This window comes from Scomber scombrus, chromosome 10 (assembly GCF_963691925.1).
Source record: "Scomber scombrus chromosome 10, fScoSco1.1, whole genome shotgun sequence".
Lineage (NCBI taxonomy): Eukaryota > Metazoa > Chordata > Actinopteri > Scombriformes > Scombridae > Scomber > Scomber scombrus.
Window position 1 is genome coordinate 9705061 of NC_084979.1, and position 18131 is coordinate 9723191.

Sequence of the window (18131 nt, forward strand, 5' to 3'; positions counted from 1 at the left end):
GCTCATGTAAACACCTGTTTCTTCTTATTAATGTGCAGCGTGTTTATAGGTCTCAGCCATGCTGGGAACTCTTCAATCAGTTGGATTGTAATCAGTGTTATTGTAACTGACTTGCAGCTGTAGTAATGCCGATGTTTACTGATCATTGTCTAATTTGAAGTCAGACCAGATTTCAATTAATCATATTTTAGATTCTCTGCTGTCATGTCAGTGAAGTGATCTGAAGTGAATCAAATTCAAATGATAAAAGATCAATCAATATACAGGAAGGAAAAAGCTGAGAGTGAAGTTGTTTTTTTTTTTTAAATTAATCTTAAATTTCCCATCAATCATGTCTGTCAGTGCATACAGCAGCTGTGTAGTTTGTTTATTTATTTTCTAATGACATTGTAAATGTACATGTATATTGTATTCAACTATGGGATTTGGCTTTGGAAATGCAGAACATCTCTGTCAATAAAGCTGATTTGTTTTGATTTGATTGAAACAGATGGAAGAGGAGGAGGAGGAGGAAGAAGAGGGAGAAATGCTACTCTGAACTTTATTTATTGTATGAAAGCTTGGCCTGAGCACACAAATGTCCAGAACACGAGCACATTTTCACACACACACACACACACACACACACACACACACACACACAAATATGCACGTGTATAAAACACCACACATACAATACAGATGCACACACTGCACTGTGGGAGAACACACCAGGGATCTTACTGTAAGAAGGCAGTGACATTTGTGTAATGAAAAGACGCTAATTCTGTTCACAAATGCACACACACACGCGCACACACTCCCAAACGCATCCACTCAATGAGTGCATGAAATAGAGAAGGTTTGCATGGTTTCAGAGAAAAAATGTCATCTTAATTCTGACAAATTCTAACAAAAAACAGGCTTGGTACAGTAACAGACAGACACACACAGACACACACACACACACACACACACACACACACACACAAAAAGACGCACAGTGGATTAGTGTGGTGGAGGATTTCATTCAACACACCTTTTGCACCGTCAGAAGGAAGAGAGGTAGTGATAGAGAGAATAAAACAGATGAAGAAATAATAAAGGAGGAGAGGCAGTAAAAGAAAGAGAGAGGGTAGAAGAGAAAGGAGGAGATAAATTAATGGTGGAGCAACGGTAAAGCTGGAAAAAATGGAGAAGAGGAAGAAAAAAGAAATAAATTAGAAAAAGGAGGAAGAGGAGGAGAGATGCTATAGGGGATGAGAGGTGGGGGAGCATGAATTATAAGAGAGGAAAACCAGCGAGCGATAGAAAGGAAGAGAAATGAGAGGGGGAGAGAAAGGAAGAGATGAAGAAAAGAGGAGAAACCCTCTTTTTTTTAAAAAAATGGTTATATAACCCAAAGAGGTTTCAATTCCATTTCACAGATTTAAAAAAATCCCCTTTTCTTCTTCTGCCATCACAATGGAGCCTCTTTAATTATGTAACCTTGTTGTGAGAGGCAAAGGAGTGGGCACAAGCTTTTATACGTGTCTGTTTGTGTACACAATATGTTTCATTGCCCACATTATGCTGTCACCTCTTTTACTTCCTACCTGTTTTCTGTTTCCGACTGGCCAACAGCCATTATTCACAGGGGCGATTTAAAACCCAGATGAGGCTCCTCTGCCTACTACTTTTCTCTGCCGATACTGCATGTAGGAGGACTCATTAGCATGCTGTGAATTTATAGCTCCCATGACGATGATGATTAATTCTGATGTTAGCCAAAAACTATGACTGTGACCCTTGAAATCTGATTTTAGATTAACCCTTCAGATAAAGAGGCCCTTATAGTCTCCTATTACAAAGAAGCAGCATGTAAGCAGCCTGAAAGAAAGATATCCAACTTTATTACACTTGTTTGCTTTTTTTCTGAGATGTGCTCTGTCAGTTTTATCTGTGTGTGTGTGTGTGTGTGTGTGTGTGTGTGTGTGTGTGTGTGTGTGTGTGTGTGTGTGTGTGTGTGTGTGTGTGTGTGTGTGTGTGTGTTCCGGAGAAAGACTGATAAAGACCAGTTGAGCTTTGGCAATGCAGACACACATAAAGCAGGGAAACATCCTACAGATTCATCAAAGGTGCTCTCCAATAACTCTAACCTTATTTTATCTCGTGTACTAAAAGTTAAAAGAAACACAAAGCCTCTAGTTATTCCAACTTCATAGCAATCATGCACAGGACTTGTTTCTTTTAATGCAGAAGAATCCTTCATCAGGGAGAGAGAAATTGACAAAGAAAGAGACAAAAATACAGCAAAGCTAATTTATAGAAGAATAAACACGCAACTAACTGAATTTAACACTGACAACCATCTTCAATTATTCATAGAACATTGCCTTCTGTTGGCCTCTGAGTAACTTTACTGAAGTGGATAGAGGTTAAGTGTTGGGCTCAGCACTATTTTGACATTGGCTTCCGAAGGAGAGGTTTCCTCCTCGGATTTATCCAGACAGACCAGGGATTTGAACCACAGACCCGACAGTGACAAGCCTGCTTAAATGCGTGACCCTTTGTGTTTAGGAGACAGAGACAGACCAAAGGCATGCCACAGTTTTATTAGAATTTGACCCACAATCTATCATGAGAGCTAATTTTAACAAGCTTTCTGTCTCATTGGGGCTGACTGACACACACAAACAGACATACGTGCACTCAAATATCCATCAATCAAGTGAGGAGTGAGCCAGTTTAGTCTTTGTGGTATGAGTTCGTATTCGGGTTTGTGCATACATGCGTATATATTTGTGTGTTTATCCTAGTGTGTGTGTGTGTGTGTGTGTGTGTGTATGGGCCACAGGGATCAGAGGATTTTGACTCCTGCAGTAATAGGATGGCAGCTAGCCAACAGCAAAACAAGGGAGAGCTACAGTGGGTCTGGCTATCTCAGTGCTGGGTCAACAGGGAAGGCACACAAGTCAACTAACTTCTACAACTACTTTATCACACATATGGGTTTATCCTGCAGAACAAATAAACCTCTTAAACACTTTATCATGCCGTGCATAATGTTTGTCTTGGATAAAAACATTGTTTCAAGTTCAACAAATCAATATTTTCTAAGGTGTCACGGAGAGCTATCTCCTAACTTTACAGCTCCACAGAGCTTTTTAGCCTCTTTAAGCCTGTTGTTTTATATTTACGACACATTTACTGTTTGGTTCAGACTCAGCATCTCAGTGTTCTCATCAACTACATTCCCAGCAGCAGCAGACGGCTGCTGTCAGCAGAAAACTGTTGGAGATAAAGACAGAGCTAAAAGGAGAGAGAATATTATACTTATATTTGTAAGTTGAGTAGAAACACGACTCTTAATGAGTGTTAATGTTGCTCTGTGAGTGATGGAAGTGTAAGTTAGCTGTTTGCTATATAAGTACCCAATTAACAAAAGAGTATAATATTATCTTTATAATATTATATGTGATATCATTTTATTTCTCATATTGACTGTGAAGAGAAATAATATATCTAAGCATCACTCAGGTGGAACTTTTGACACCTGAGTAGTTGCGCCCGGGTATCCTCAGGGGGAAACTTCCACCCACACACCAGATGTAATGAGGAAGATGAACCAAGCACTCCGTGTCTTCACTTGGTAAAAAAAACCTAGTTACCAATGTCAACCTCTGAAAACTCAGCTTTATTTGGGCACTATAGTAAGAAGGTTCTTTTACATTATTTTGAACATTTATGTCAAATAAGGTAAGTTTGAATACCTGATTTTAGTCTTACAGGCAGGTCACTTTTTATTTGGGCTCCTACACATTTCATATCCTCATAAAACAGTCATATTATCAGAAGGGCACAGAGCCTGATTAATTTATACTCAAAATGTTATATAGTGGTATTCGGGTCCAGTATACATGTAAGTCCTGTATAATCTCAGACATTTAGTTGTTTCTTGCTTTAAGTACAGTTCAATGTTAATGTAACTTGCATTGTATCATTATAGCAGCCCCAAATCACTTAAGTAGAGGTGATAAAGTGTGTTTTAATGTTACTTAAAGTAGAGAGCTATAAGACGTACACTATAAATGTATGATACTGGCAGCTTTAATGGCCTGAAACTGAGACTGCCACACTCAGAGAACTGATGTAAATGTTGAGTATGTACTTTTATTTTAACTTTTAAGAGGAAAAAGTAAGCGCGAACTTCCAGAGAGACTGCTTGCAGAAATATGCCTCGTCTGGGGCTGCATTATAAAAAAACATACATTAGGTTTGCCAAGTCTCTAATCCTTCTTTTTTCTATTTAATAGGCTGAACATGAACCTTTTGGTTATTACACCCAAACACTGTCAGAATACCTTAACTTTTTGCTGTTGAATAAAGCAAAAATAAATGCTGAGCTATTTGAAAACTGCTGAAGTTAAGTTTAGCAACCTGGCTTCTGTGTTTGTGCTTCCTAATTTGACTTTACCAACATTTTTAAAGCTGCATTTCTATTCTTAGACGTCTTGAAAATACAAGTCCCTTTCTTGTTTTTATCTGCAGAGCTGCAACACAAATGACCTCTTTGGGGATGCAAGAGTTTACCAAGTTGAAGTTCTTGCCTCGCCGTGTGTACCCAGATTTGAACCTCATCCTCAGTAGTAGGGGGTGGGGGGTGGGGGGGAGGCTGCTGGGTATTATTAGGATTTAATTGATCTGGCCTTGGTTTTAGTATGAGAGAAACTGTAGCCTTTGAAGTGCTGAAGTGTGTACTTTGAAGTGCAGGAGGCAGTCCTCACTTGGACAGGAGCATTATGGGTAAGGGAGATTGCTGGCTCATCCCGCAGGGTGAAGAAGAAACATGAACAGACAGATGCTAGGGAGGAAGTTGGAGAAAAAAAATTTGGAGGAGAGTTTAGACGAGAGCTTACAGAGGGGAGGAGAGGAGAGGAGAGGAGAGGAGAGGAGAGGAGAGGAGAGGAGAGGAGAGGAGAGGAGAGGAGAGGAGAGGAGAGGAGAGGAGAGGAGAGGAGAGGAGAGGAGAGGAGTCTTCCACTGTGCGATGACTGAGTGGGATGGAAAGAAGGAGGATGAGAGGGCACTGAAAAATGCTAAATAATATGAAAACCAGAGAAAGAATAATGGAAGAGAAATATATGAGGAGGCAATGTGGGTGAAATAAGAGGGAAAACAAAATAAGAACTTCTCCCAGCTAAGGTTTCCTCCTGTTTCCAAACTTTAGATGATGTATAGGCAACCTGTGTTGACCCAACCAAATGTGTTACAAACTGAAGTCTTTACATTACAAACTGAAGTTTTTGAAAATCTTGCTCAGTGGTAAATGTAAAAGCTAAGAAAAGACAAACAAATGACATTCAAAGTACAAGGAGTGAACTTTCTGCATTCTTTGTTTATTTGATACAGTGTTAGCCTCTCTTCCACTAGACAACCATTCACTTTTTTAACAGGAAGGGAAAGAGAAATTTGTGAGCACTGCACAAAATAGGATAGGAGGCTTGTAGAGAAAAGAGAGGGAAAGATGAAGATGAAGAGGTAAGAGGCAGCGGGCAAAATGGAGGAGGACAGAAAAGAAAATGAGAGGAAGGGGGAGAATATAAGAAAGAAAGACGAAAGTGAGCAGAGACGCAGGCAAAATGTCAGAGTGAAAGAGGCAGAGGGAGAGGATAAGGATATTAGCGAATTAGAAAGAGAGGTGAGAACAGGAAGAGGGGCTAGAAGGAGAGCGGAGCGGAGAGGAGGAGGAGAGAAAAGAGAGGCGGATTCCAAAAATGTACAGTGAATTAGATCTGCCTCATGAAACTGGTAGTTTCTGCCTGAGAAATGCTCTGGGGCCAGGATTTCTGTGTATGTGAGAGTGTGAATGTGTGTGTGTGTGCATCTTTGTTTCTCTGTTTGTGTATTTGCATGAATAAGTGTGTGTTTCTGTGAGTGTTTCTGTGCAAAGAGCATCCCTGCCTCCCCAGAACAGAGCTGATGCCATGTTGACATTTAGACAAAAACACAAGCTCCGTCTTTTAAAAGAGCAACTCTGAGAAGTGAAGCTCGCAGCAAGTTGACAGGGTCAGACATGACTGCTCATGCTGATTCTAAGTACAAAGCAGCAAGAAAAAGAAAGAAAAAAACCTACTGTACCGGTTGTGTCACATCATGTCATTTTATCCTGAAGTCACTAAGTCGCTAAGATTTTTAATGAAAGAACACAATCAGATACTGGGGCTAATTTCTGGTCTGACAATGATTTAGAAGCTTAAAGCCAAATGGTGAAAAGTTTCTCTGCAGAGTTATTGTGTTATTTAGTAAGTTTTCCACCAGCTACTCAGGAGCAAGACACAAAGAAAAAAATAAAGAACAAATGCTTGATTTACTGATTTAATATTACCCACGACATCTGGGTAAGTCAAGCTTTCAAAAGCTCAACCTCCAAAAGCTGCCAGTCAGGGATGCAAATGTGCTGAGAGGGTGCTTCAAAAAGCATTTTAAAATGTGGTGTCAGTCATATTAAAAGTGTGCAGGCACAAACTATAAGGCTGTTTGGGAGAGACGTTTTTGTTTCAAAATTAATGGGAGCACACAGGACCACATTGACACCGATCACATGACCAAAAGGATTACACCTTTGCAGAGGTCTACTTGATTTTCAGCAGTAAGAACATGCACACACGTAAACACACATACACAACACACACACACCCACACACACACACACACACACACACACACACACACACACACACAGGACAGTGTAAAGGTCAGTAATGTCTGTCCGACACTGTCTGACTCACCTCCTCCTCCATCTGTCCTGTGTGTCTGTGTGTGTGTGTGTGTGTGTGTGTGTGTGTGTGTGTGTGTGTGTGTGTGTGTGTGTGTGTGTGTGTGTGTGTGTGTGTGTGTGTGTGTGTGCGTATGTTTGTTTTGACCCTGACTTACAGCTTGCTGAGTCAGCCTCAAATCTCATACACACTACATTTTTGCATGCTGTGCAACCAAACAATCTGGGTCAGTCTGCCATCTATGAGATTCAGTATCTTGCTCAAGGGTACTTCAACAGGTACGACTTTATCTGCACTGCAGCTGCTGGATGTGCTTGGCTGGAGTGTCTGCAGGTCACGGTGGGTGAGATCTGACCCTCCGTTTATATGGCTGCTCACTGGAAGTTAGCTAAATGACCGATAATACAATAATATGGTCTGGCTCTGTCTTCTTCATTATCAGATAATTCTATGCAGTAGTCTGGAGGAAGGTACAGAAACCAGACTTCACTGACTGCCACTTTTTGGACACTTTTTTCATTTGATTAAAACTGGTGATTAAATTTTAAATAATAAAAGATAAGAAAGTCGGGTAGTTAAACAACCGCTAAACAGGATTGTAACCATTTAAACAATAGGATGTTTTTGCTGGACTGGTTAGAGACTCAAAGTAATGTCTGCACTATTTTTTTTTTTAATGGGATTTTTTTACTAACCTGAGATACTCAACTACTCCCCCTCCTCCACACCAAGGAGAGAAAAAGAAAGAATAAGTGCATAAATAAATACATTCATTAAACATATGTGATTGTTTAGCTCTGCCCAACTGCAAGACCAAGCAGTGACATTATTTCTGCCTCCAAAACATCTCTGCCTCTGAGAAATGCTACCACAGACCTCATTAAAGCTCTGATCTGCATTCAACACAAGATCATGAGAATGTTTATTCAGATGCTGAGTTGCAGGAATTTTCTGAACTCAGTCGTGCTGCATTAATGCTGGGAAATCTCATAAAAAGACCACAATCAACAGCAGGGATCCAGTGTGTGTGTGTGTGTGTGTGTGTGTGTGTGTGTGTGTGTGTGTGTGTGTGTGTGTGTGTGTGTGTGTGTGTGTGTGTGTGTGTGTGGTGTCTGCAGGGTGATGTTTGCGCAGTGTTTGACACAACTCCACCAACATTACTAATAACACATCCCCATCATGTCAATGTAATGTGATTGTATTTATACAAATGAATACATGCATGTATTCAACCACATTTTTGCTCACACACATCAACACACTCAGAAAGCAGAGACCTTCCTACCCTCCCATCCAATCAGATCTCTCTGGAGGAGCGTGCTCACACCGTGTTGTGCATTTATCCACCTGCTCTGAGACAGAGGCTGCAGAAGAATGACACTAATTAAGCTATTTTTTCACCTTTTCTTTAATTTCTCTTTAATGTTCGGTGTCTCTTGAATTGTTCCTTGCTTTTTTTCTAAAACGCTTCCTTTCTTCCAATCTCTTTTTATTCTTTTCTACCTTTCACTCTCATCATTACACATCAGTGTATTTTGTGCTCTAAAGTTGATTTTGAAGTTGGCATCATCTTTGGGTAACTGCTGACATACTTTTTAGAAAAGCTTTTTCTATTAAACTGAGCTGCTATGATATTTGGTCAATTTAAGAGTCAATAGTTTTTACAATTTGATACAGGAAAAAATACAGAATGTAATATTTTTTGTGGGAATTTTTACATTAATTTTCCTTAAAGAGAGATAATGAGACAGAGAGAGGTATTAGGTTTAAATTGTAGGCTGCAAAAAAAAGATTTAAGAAATAGTAGAAGAGCTTTGGACAGAAAAATAAACAAAGAAAATCATTGTCCGCTGATACTAATCATTTAATGAGATTTAGGTCTTTTTTTCCTATTTTGGGCCTTTAACAGGAATGTTAAAGAGTATTTGCAATGAGCGTAATCTCCTTCTCCGCCGTACATGTGTTTGTAAGGACATGTAGAGTATCTGAGTGTGTATTGGCTGCCTGATTGTTGAAGGATCTGCAGTCGCTGGCAGGGACAACGTGATCACTACATGGTGATTATTTGTCATTTTATGAGCACTGATGACAAGCTGGCTGTCTGTCACCACTGCTCAGATAGCCATTGATTAGTTGTCAGTGTCACTTCTCTGCCCTCATCATTCGTTCATTTTACACAGAGCGAGACAGAGAGGCCTGGCCAGGAACTGCTGTCCTATACTGCTGCGAAGGCAACCAGACATGGAGAAGGAAGGGAAGACTATTCCAGTTTATTACAATTTTATTTTCATAGTTTTGACAATCATTTAATCAACTAGAGGGACAGACAAATTGTAAAGAAGTAATCAGTTTAGATGATTTCAACTTGTACATGTACAGTGCCATGTACAGTTTGGACACACCTTCCCATTCACTTGAATGACAAAACTCATTAGAAGGGTGTGTGAGGGTGTGTTTACAATACACTTACATTTAAGTCTTGTCGTGCTTTGCTTTGATCTAAAGAACTTGAAGTGACCAGGAAGAAGCTGTTCACAGATCGATAACCAATAACCATTAATCCACACACATTGCAAGGAAGGTCCCTGACAGTGTAATCAATAGAAAGAAAATGGGAAGGGACACATGGGAGAACAGAGGAGGCCAGCGTCCACTGATCTGAAATTTCATGGAGAAATAAACATGTAAACTGATGATGTTGTTTCTTCATTTCATACTGAAAGATGCATATGTGCTTCATGTGTGAAGGGTTTATTTTAACAATGGATATCCCAGGATGCATATTTGCTTTTTTTTGCCAGGACGTAAGGGAGAAAATCAATATCAGTTTCATCTTTGTGTGGTCAGCAGAGAGATGTGTTTGGCCTCACAAGCAGCTGCTGTTTATAAAGAAATCGCTCTCAAGCTTAAGCTAACTGCTTCTTAAATACACAAGATGTATCTGCTGGAGGCCTCTTCTGACAGAACTAGTCTTCATATCACTCTCTTGTGGTGCTTGTATATACTATTGATTTTTTGTGGTTAGTTTTGTAAGAAAATACATTTTAACTGAAAGTACTTTAATAGCTGTAAAAACATCTAAAAGTTATCTGAGCATGAGCTTCAAATGTCATAAAAAAAAGATACAAAATTGGATAGCCATTTCTCATGATCCAAACATTAGCTGATCATGACATTTAGCTGAGCCAGCATATACACAGGGAAGTCACCCTGAAGTCGCTGCGGTCTGTTTTCATGTTAGAACATCATAATTCACTAGTGACAGCACAGCTGTAAAATGGGGTGAGGAGTCAAAGGTGAGTGGAAGTAAACAAGGAAGGGCATGGCAGCAGAGGGGGAGGGGATGTAGGAAGAAATGAAAATAAGGAGGGAAGGGGGAAGTGGAATGGATTGAGAACAAAATTGAAGAAAAGGAGTAAGAGGACTGAGTTTGATTTTTTGTTCCTGTTTTGAAATGATGGAAAACTGAAACAGGGGGAAGGTAGATATGAGAATGAAGGATGTAAGGTGACGGCCACACAACAGCTCTTATGTAATCATGTACATTCATGTAAACAAAACCACAAACACAATGTCAACTTCAATGAAAATAAAGATAGCTATAAAATGTATGTGATTTGACATTAGACACAGACACACAAGTTTGTATTTACCTGCTAGGACTCTTAATGAAACACTATATCATTTTTACGCTCACTAATACATGCTAACCTGACGCACCAGATGATTCGTTCTTAATATTTGGCAGGTGATTGGATGAACCTGAACCATTGAATGACTGGATTAACAAGATCACACAAGAATCCTCACTGGACCCCAATTGGTCCAAACCGCTTGTTGTTTCGGACACAAGTGTATAACTTGAAGCCAGACGAGATGGATACTCACTTGACCTCACAATCTTGTCAGTCTGGCAGCCTTATCCTGAACTTAACCTAAACTAAACTGTAACATCAAGTCTTAACCTTCAAACAGCCTTTTGAAGATGTAGGCACAGTCTCCTCACTACACTCTCAAGGCTAAAATTGGTCCTCACAAAGATAGAGGTAAAATGGTGCACACACAAGCACAAACACACACACACACACACACACACACACAAATCAGATGTTGGCAGTCTATGCAGTTGTACTGGATCGAGTCGATCAATCAGTGGAATAGAATTTGTTCCATAGTGTGCAGGACTGCAAGGACCTTGAGACACTGCCGGCTAAAATAGAATAGAATAGACCAGGAGGAATATTTGCAAAGTAGCTATAGACAGATTCAAGTCCTATGTTTTACTGTTATTGACAACATATAGTCACATGCCACCACACACACACATTTATCTCTCAGCATCCCTTGGGAGAACTTAGTGTTAAAGCTACCTTCAACCCTATGGGAAATTTACTGCCTTTACACACACACACACACACACACACACACACACACACACACACACACACACACACACACACACACACACACACACACACACACACACACACACACACACACACACACACACACACACACGCAGGTAGTACCCAAGAGAGCTGATTGGTCAGTTACTGGATTGTATCTACTCTGATTGGATCCAACGAGGCCTTAACTGTAATTTGATTTGTCAAAGTGCTCCAGGGGGTGTTTTCTAATTGTGTAAGCTGAGGTGTTTATGCATGAGTGTGTGTATGTGTGTACTTTCCAGGAGAGGCAAGATCAATTTACCCTTCTCTCCCAGGGGAGTCACAGAGATAGTACACCTGCTCTCCTCTCTCCCTCATTTTCTGTTTTCCATAAAACTCTCTCGTGTTTTATCTTCACACTCCTCTCTTATCACAACACTAAAATGATTTATATTCAATTGTACTACTAATCATACATATGTGTGTTTTGTACATTATATGTAAAGATGAAATCCAAACTGTAGTGGCATCCATTGCAAAAACCCTGCAAACATACATCAACAATGGAATAACCGAGTATTTCAGAAAAATGGAGAGATTCTCCTATTTCATATTGTTTATTGTCACTTTGTTCCTGGATGTGATGTATAAAAGAAAAAGCTAAGAAATGTACATTTGCTTATGTTTGTGGCTTTTTTCCCCATAAAATTATATATTTCTGTAGTAGTTAGGTCAGTTGCCTGTCGATTACTTAAGTTAAACAGTAAAAACACACAGCAAAGAGTCAGTAAAATGTAGGATAATGCTACACATACATATACATTACTGCTTATCATGGTATATGCAGCCATAATGGTTCTTTTGTCTGTATTTTATCTGCATGTGTTTTATCTTCCTCTCCACCCTTCTGATGGAAGCTGCAGGCTCTTTCAACATTTAAAAAGGTCCAGTTGAGACAGTTATTCAACAGCCATTATACAGACATCCCCCGGCTACCGACAGTATTAACATAATAAAGTGGAGGAAAGTGCAGTATCTATTTATGAAGATGGTAATTAGAGCCATGGACAAGGAGAGAAGTGGAACTGACAGTCTGCTGAAGAGGTGTGTCACTAAATATAGCGATTCATAACAAATGTGAGGCTACAGCAGGAGTTTGACAAGAACAGGAGCTCCTGCTGAGATACCATTTTCACTCTCACTGTTTTTTTCCCACTTTTATCTCTTTGTCTATTTCCATTTTCTGCTATTTCTGCCTCTTGATCTCATTCTGTTTATTTCTCATCAATGTCATCTCTTTTACTTCACAGAGAGACTGCCACCAACTAACACTCTGGCAATGAATAGACTGTGCGGTAGTGTTTATCCAATATGTATTTAGCGGACTAAACAAACAAGGTTATGATTTAGCTGTGAAACAACTGCAAATAGTGCAATGTAGAGAAACTGTAAAAACTGCTCAAAATCAAGCCAAAATGAGTTCGAAACAAGTCAAGTCTTCATAAGGAGTCTCTCGGGTCTGAACTCCATCTTTAAAATGTTCATCTTCCCAAGGTCATTTTCAACGTAAGTCCTGCCTGATGCTATCCAACTCATTTCAGTGCTCATAGATTTTACCAAGTCAAAACTTAACACTGGAGTGTTATTGCTTTCAAGTGTCAAGTGAGGTCGAGGAACAATAGGGTCAATTCCCCCAGAAGTCCAAGTTAATATCCAAGCTACTATTTGTGTGACAAATGAGTCTATGTACTTCAAATGAAATCATCTTTACCAGATATTCAAGCGGCAGACTGCAAACAGCTGAGATCAGCACCACGGACAGAGGCAACATCCCAGTGCAGTAACCGAAACTCACCAGCAGGAGGACAGGCAGCTACAAAAATGTAGATATGAGAGCTGTGTTTCTGATTTTCTGTGCGATAGTAAAACATACTACACAGTAATGCGGTACTAGTAAAGTATGTAAGAGAGGGAATGGAAGGAGGCTATTTCTGAATCAAAAAGGAGATTATACAGAGAGAGAGAAAGGAAGGGAAGTGAGGAGGAAAGAGTGTGAACTACAGAAAGGGAAGAATAAGAGGCAGCAGAGAGAGAGAGAGAGAGAGCGATACTGTAGAGACAGAGAGAGCAGCAGTAGAATTCCAACCACTGAGCTGCTGGTTGCAGCTGGATTTTTCTAGTTTTACACACAGACACACTGTGGAGGTCCTGGGCTGAAACGCACCAATCAGAATAAACCATTCCACTGCACTGGTTTCTGGCTATGGCTTTTCTTGTCTGTCGTGGTGGGTTTAAGTTAATCGGATGTGATGGCCCACCGCCCAGGTTGATTTTGACAGATTCTACAAATGAGAATCTCACTATTATGAAAATGTCGATTTCATTTCCATTAGAAATGAGTTAAATAAAGCACTGAAATCTAATTAAATTGCACATTGACTCCCAACTTCCAGTAAAAGTCCATTTCAGATATCTGTCAGTAGAGTTTTCATTTGGGAGACGACGATGCATTTTCAAGCAGGTTTTTAATCTAGGTTTTCTCATAAATGATGCACACACATTTACATTTAAAATTATTAAAATTATTGAACCTTTATAATGGCAGCCCTTAACTTCTGTATCACAACTACATTTGCACACTGTCAGTTCTGTTTTCTGAATCCCTTTCCTTCTATCTCCCCCCCTTTACGTCATGGTACAGTCCAATCCTAACCTTTTTGCTTGTTCCTATCTCTGGTTCTCTCCTCCAGCCATCCATCACTTTCCTCCTCTCTCTCCTATTCTCTTTCCCACCCAATGTCTTTGTAGCTCACTCTCTCATTTTGTTTCTGCGAACCATTATTGCTGAGATTTGTCACCCTGAATGCAATAAGAGCGTAGGCGTGTGTGTTTGTGTGCATGGGTAATGTTAGGTTGTGTATGTGCTTTGCAGGAGTGCTAACTGGTTTCTCTCCTTTTTCGTCTTTCTGGCTCGCTCCCTCTGTTTTTGCCATTATTGCTGAGATTTGTAATCATGAACACAATGAGACAGAGGTAGTGTGTGTGTGTGTATGTGTGTGTGTGTGTGTGTGTGTGTGTGTGTGTGTGTGTGTGTGTGTGTGTGTGTGTGTGTGTGTGTGTGTGTGTGTGTGTGATTAGTGGCTGCAGGTCATCACAAGTCACTGTATGCATAAACACACACATACACACAGGTTGTTCCATACCACCATTAATCTTCATGTCCCCTGCTGAGCTGTGCAGATGAACAACATGCTAGTGACAGAGCTAATTTAACAGCCCAAGCCTGATTTACACAAGGACATGATTTATCTGAGCATGTGCATATATGGGTGTGTTTTCCTGAGTGGTACTTTAAATGTAATGCAGCGCTATCAAAACAGGACTGCTGCGTACTATGTCTGAAATCACTCTCCATTTGCTTTTTTTTGCCTCTTGTTTTTGATGCAGATGCAGATATATTGTATGTCCTCAAATAGACGTTTTCAAACCAAATAAATTATCATTTTTAAAGATACTACATAAGCAAGCATTACGGTGTTCTGATATACAGTTTACATTACAGATAAGGTGGAATTGAGTCAATTATTTTTCTATATTAGAACACCCTGGAGTGTGTTATGGCTCTGAGTGACTACTTATAGCAAGCAAAATGAGAAGCTGTGACCAACTGTGACCAAGTTTATTTGTGGGCAGATTCACTTGCGCCTTGCTACTATCACTGTCACTCTGGATACCAGCAGTTTATGAATGGTTCAATAAGGTTTCGGCACTGAACCATATGACACCTGACATTTCTACTCACTTCATCATTAACTTTAACTTTGTTGTCTCCTTGGGGGAAATTGCCTTGTTGCTGTTTAGACTTCACTGCAGTGCTCCAGTTTGGCATTCCCGTGGATGTGAAATGTACATACAGTATTTACACAAATACGGTTTTTTTTTTTTTAGAATGAGAGTTAAAGAATTTTCAGTTCATTTAATCAGACATCTGCCAGCCAATCACAAATGTATGTTTTCATGGTATAAAATAATGTATAATAATGTATACATAGTTTTACATATTTTACCCTTAATGTATTTTATTAAAGTGGAGTTACAATTCTGTCACCAAACAGAATAAAACATATTCTGTAATTAAAACAAACAAACAAGCAAAACAGAAGCTGACATGATTTTGTGGTACATTGAACATATAATAGGACAAACAGTACATTTTGGTCAAGCTTCTCTCTGATTGAAGCCAGTGCATGGGTTTTTGCATGTGCGTATCATAAGGAAGGTCGGAAAAGTCCTTGCAGTGTTGTGTGGGAAGGTTTTACTCTCAACAGTTTCAGGGGAGCCAGCCTGTAAAGCCTGTAATGAAATCTGGTTCACACAAACATGAAAAAATCCCTCCTGAAACTCTTTCATTAGTGGCTTGACATTGATGAAACAAACAATAAAACCGCAAAGCATAAGTGAATTAAATTAGATTTCTTTGATTTGTGCTGAACATACTGTAATATTTTTGGTTGAAATTTAGCCGTAGAGTAGTTTGATTGTCCTGCTTGCTTATAAACATGGATTCTTTTACATATACTGTAGGTATTTTCCATGAAGCATGTGTTTAAATATTGCCTGTTTGCTTGTACAATAATAATCCACATTTTCAGTCCAAAAGTATCCATATCATCATGCATAATCCCATGAATGTTCATGCCAGTAAGCAACAGAGAAGAGAAGGAGAGGGAAGGAAAGAGGAGACAGAAGGAGGAGAGAAAGTCTGTGTGGGTAGAGGAGAACAGCTGGAAGGAAAGAACTGACGGACGGAGGAGGTAATGGAGCAGAAACAAATCAAGCTTCAGTCCTGGGGCAGGACAGCTAACATAGAGAAAACACCCCTGCAAACACCAACAGAATGGCGCAGCCCGCCTGGGAATCACCCATTCGGTAAGTGGCAGAGGGGAACTGGAGGAAAACACAGTAAACGTATCTGGTGGGATGTACACACTAGTTTATCTCTCTCTCTTTCTCTCCCGCTCTCGTTCAGTATCGTGACCTCTGATCATTTTGCTCGCCCTGTCAGATTTGCTCTCTGTTTCGTGGCTGAGTCATCATGTAATTCATTGCCGTGATTTCTCTCGTCTCGCAATCCTTCACTTTCAATCACTCCCCTCTCATCTCTCTTCATGGCTGTCTGGTGCTTTCAAATAAAAGAATAAAAAATACTGTAGAAGTCAAAGGTTTGGATACACTTTCTAATTCAAGTCAATGGGAAGGTGTGTCCAAACTTTTGACTGTCACTGCACGTTACACTTGTTGCATTTGTTTGAAAAAAGATAAAAATAAGAGATTGATTTTTATCAGTGCATGCTCATAGTGTCAGTTATCTGAAACCACTAGTATATGTATGTATTCTGTGTGTGTGCATCTTTGTGTGTGTCTGTGAATGTGGACAGAACTTACAAGTCAAGTGTGGAAAAATGTATCTGTATCTACATGCACATATGCTTGAGCGGTTTGTTTATATCTGCATGCACACGTATCTTTATCTCTCTTTCTCTCTGTGTGTGTTTGTCATATCTTGCTAGCTGTCAGTGTCAGCGATGGGCAGCCACACATACAGGATATGACAGCTGATTGGCAGATGGTCTGCCAGCATTCGTCATGGCAACCACAGAGGACATTGCATCAGGCTGTCAACAGGAGTTAATAACAAATACTGGAGTTATTAAGGTTTGAGACTTTTTTTTTACTATGTGGACTCACTTTGCACATGAGCCTCCAGCTAACTGACTGCCTGAATAATTAGAAAGCAGATATTAGTGTTTCATATGACACGGTATGACAAGAATAGGGTTGCTTTTTCTAGTTACACTGCTTGAAATGTTAAGTCTAATGTGGCCTAACATAATCGAATGAATTCAAACATCTAAATGGCATTATGAAACTTGCTAATGATTTGCACCTCATTTACAAGTAAAAAAAATCCTGGAGATGACTCATGAGAATGGCTTTGAAATACAAAATCTAAGTATTGGTACGGCCTGTTAATGAGACATTGTGTGAGTTCATGCAGGACACGGAAGTCACGCATCCAAGCTGCAATCGGCTGACAACCTGCTGACTGACTCACATCCATTCTCGTAACAACTTGGTCCATTTAAATATGACTCCCTCTTACACTGATCCCTGCTACACCAACGCTGCTGCTGGCAAAGCTTTGCCTTCAGCACCCCAGCCTGCACCTTTCTTTCACGGCTCCAAGGTTAAACTGGAATTCAGTGTCTTGCTCTGGGCCCACATTTAAACTTTGCTGAGAGTATTCCTGACTGAACTGCAAATACCAGGTCAAGGATATGCTACACACTACTATATACTTTGGAAAAAAAGAAAATTTAGTCTGTCAATATTTTTAAAGAAGGCAATGTTATCCCAACAGCACAGCTACTGTATGATGAGGGAAAATATTTTGCAGAGTGTGAGTTTTTCATTTCATTGTGCATTGGAGTTATAACACTAACTTGGCTTTGCATAGTATTTAGATCAGTGGACAGAGAAACTTGAGCAAGACAATAAATTGTTATCATACCAGTTACTGACCCTGTGCCATTTATGTATTTTTTTGGTTTCCGATTCCAACTTTAAAACTTGTGTGATCGGGCTCTGCACAATTTCATGTAGTTAATAGAAAAGCACCAGTTTCTTATGAGGCTGGTAGATGGCCACATTCAGGCTGCGCGGCTGCAGAATTGCTGAGAAGTTTTACGCTTCAACAGATAAAAGGAGTGGACTGAGAAGAACATTTTAAACATTTATACTCTCAGGCTGCTGTCTGTGAAAGTTCAGTGAGATAGAGTGCATGTGCAAGAGCGTCACCTGTATTGTATTTTGTTTGCATGCAGAGCTGCATCACCGTCCATCAATTTAACCCGCTGCTTAAGAGTTGACTGGTCTAAATCTGCGGCATATGTAGTTTGTACATGTTGTACACTGGAGTCTATTTCTATTTATTTAAAAAATAATA

At 39.8% G+C, this 18131-nt stretch overlaps 1 protein-coding gene across 1 annotated transcript in view; it reads right to left on the bottom strand.

Moving 5' to 3' along the window:
* bsna (bassoon presynaptic cytomatrix protein a) overlaps positions 1 to 18131 on the bottom strand; it is a 105222-nt gene that overhangs the window by 37987 nt on the left and 49104 nt on the right. The gene's annotated exons all lie outside the window — the stretch shown is intronic.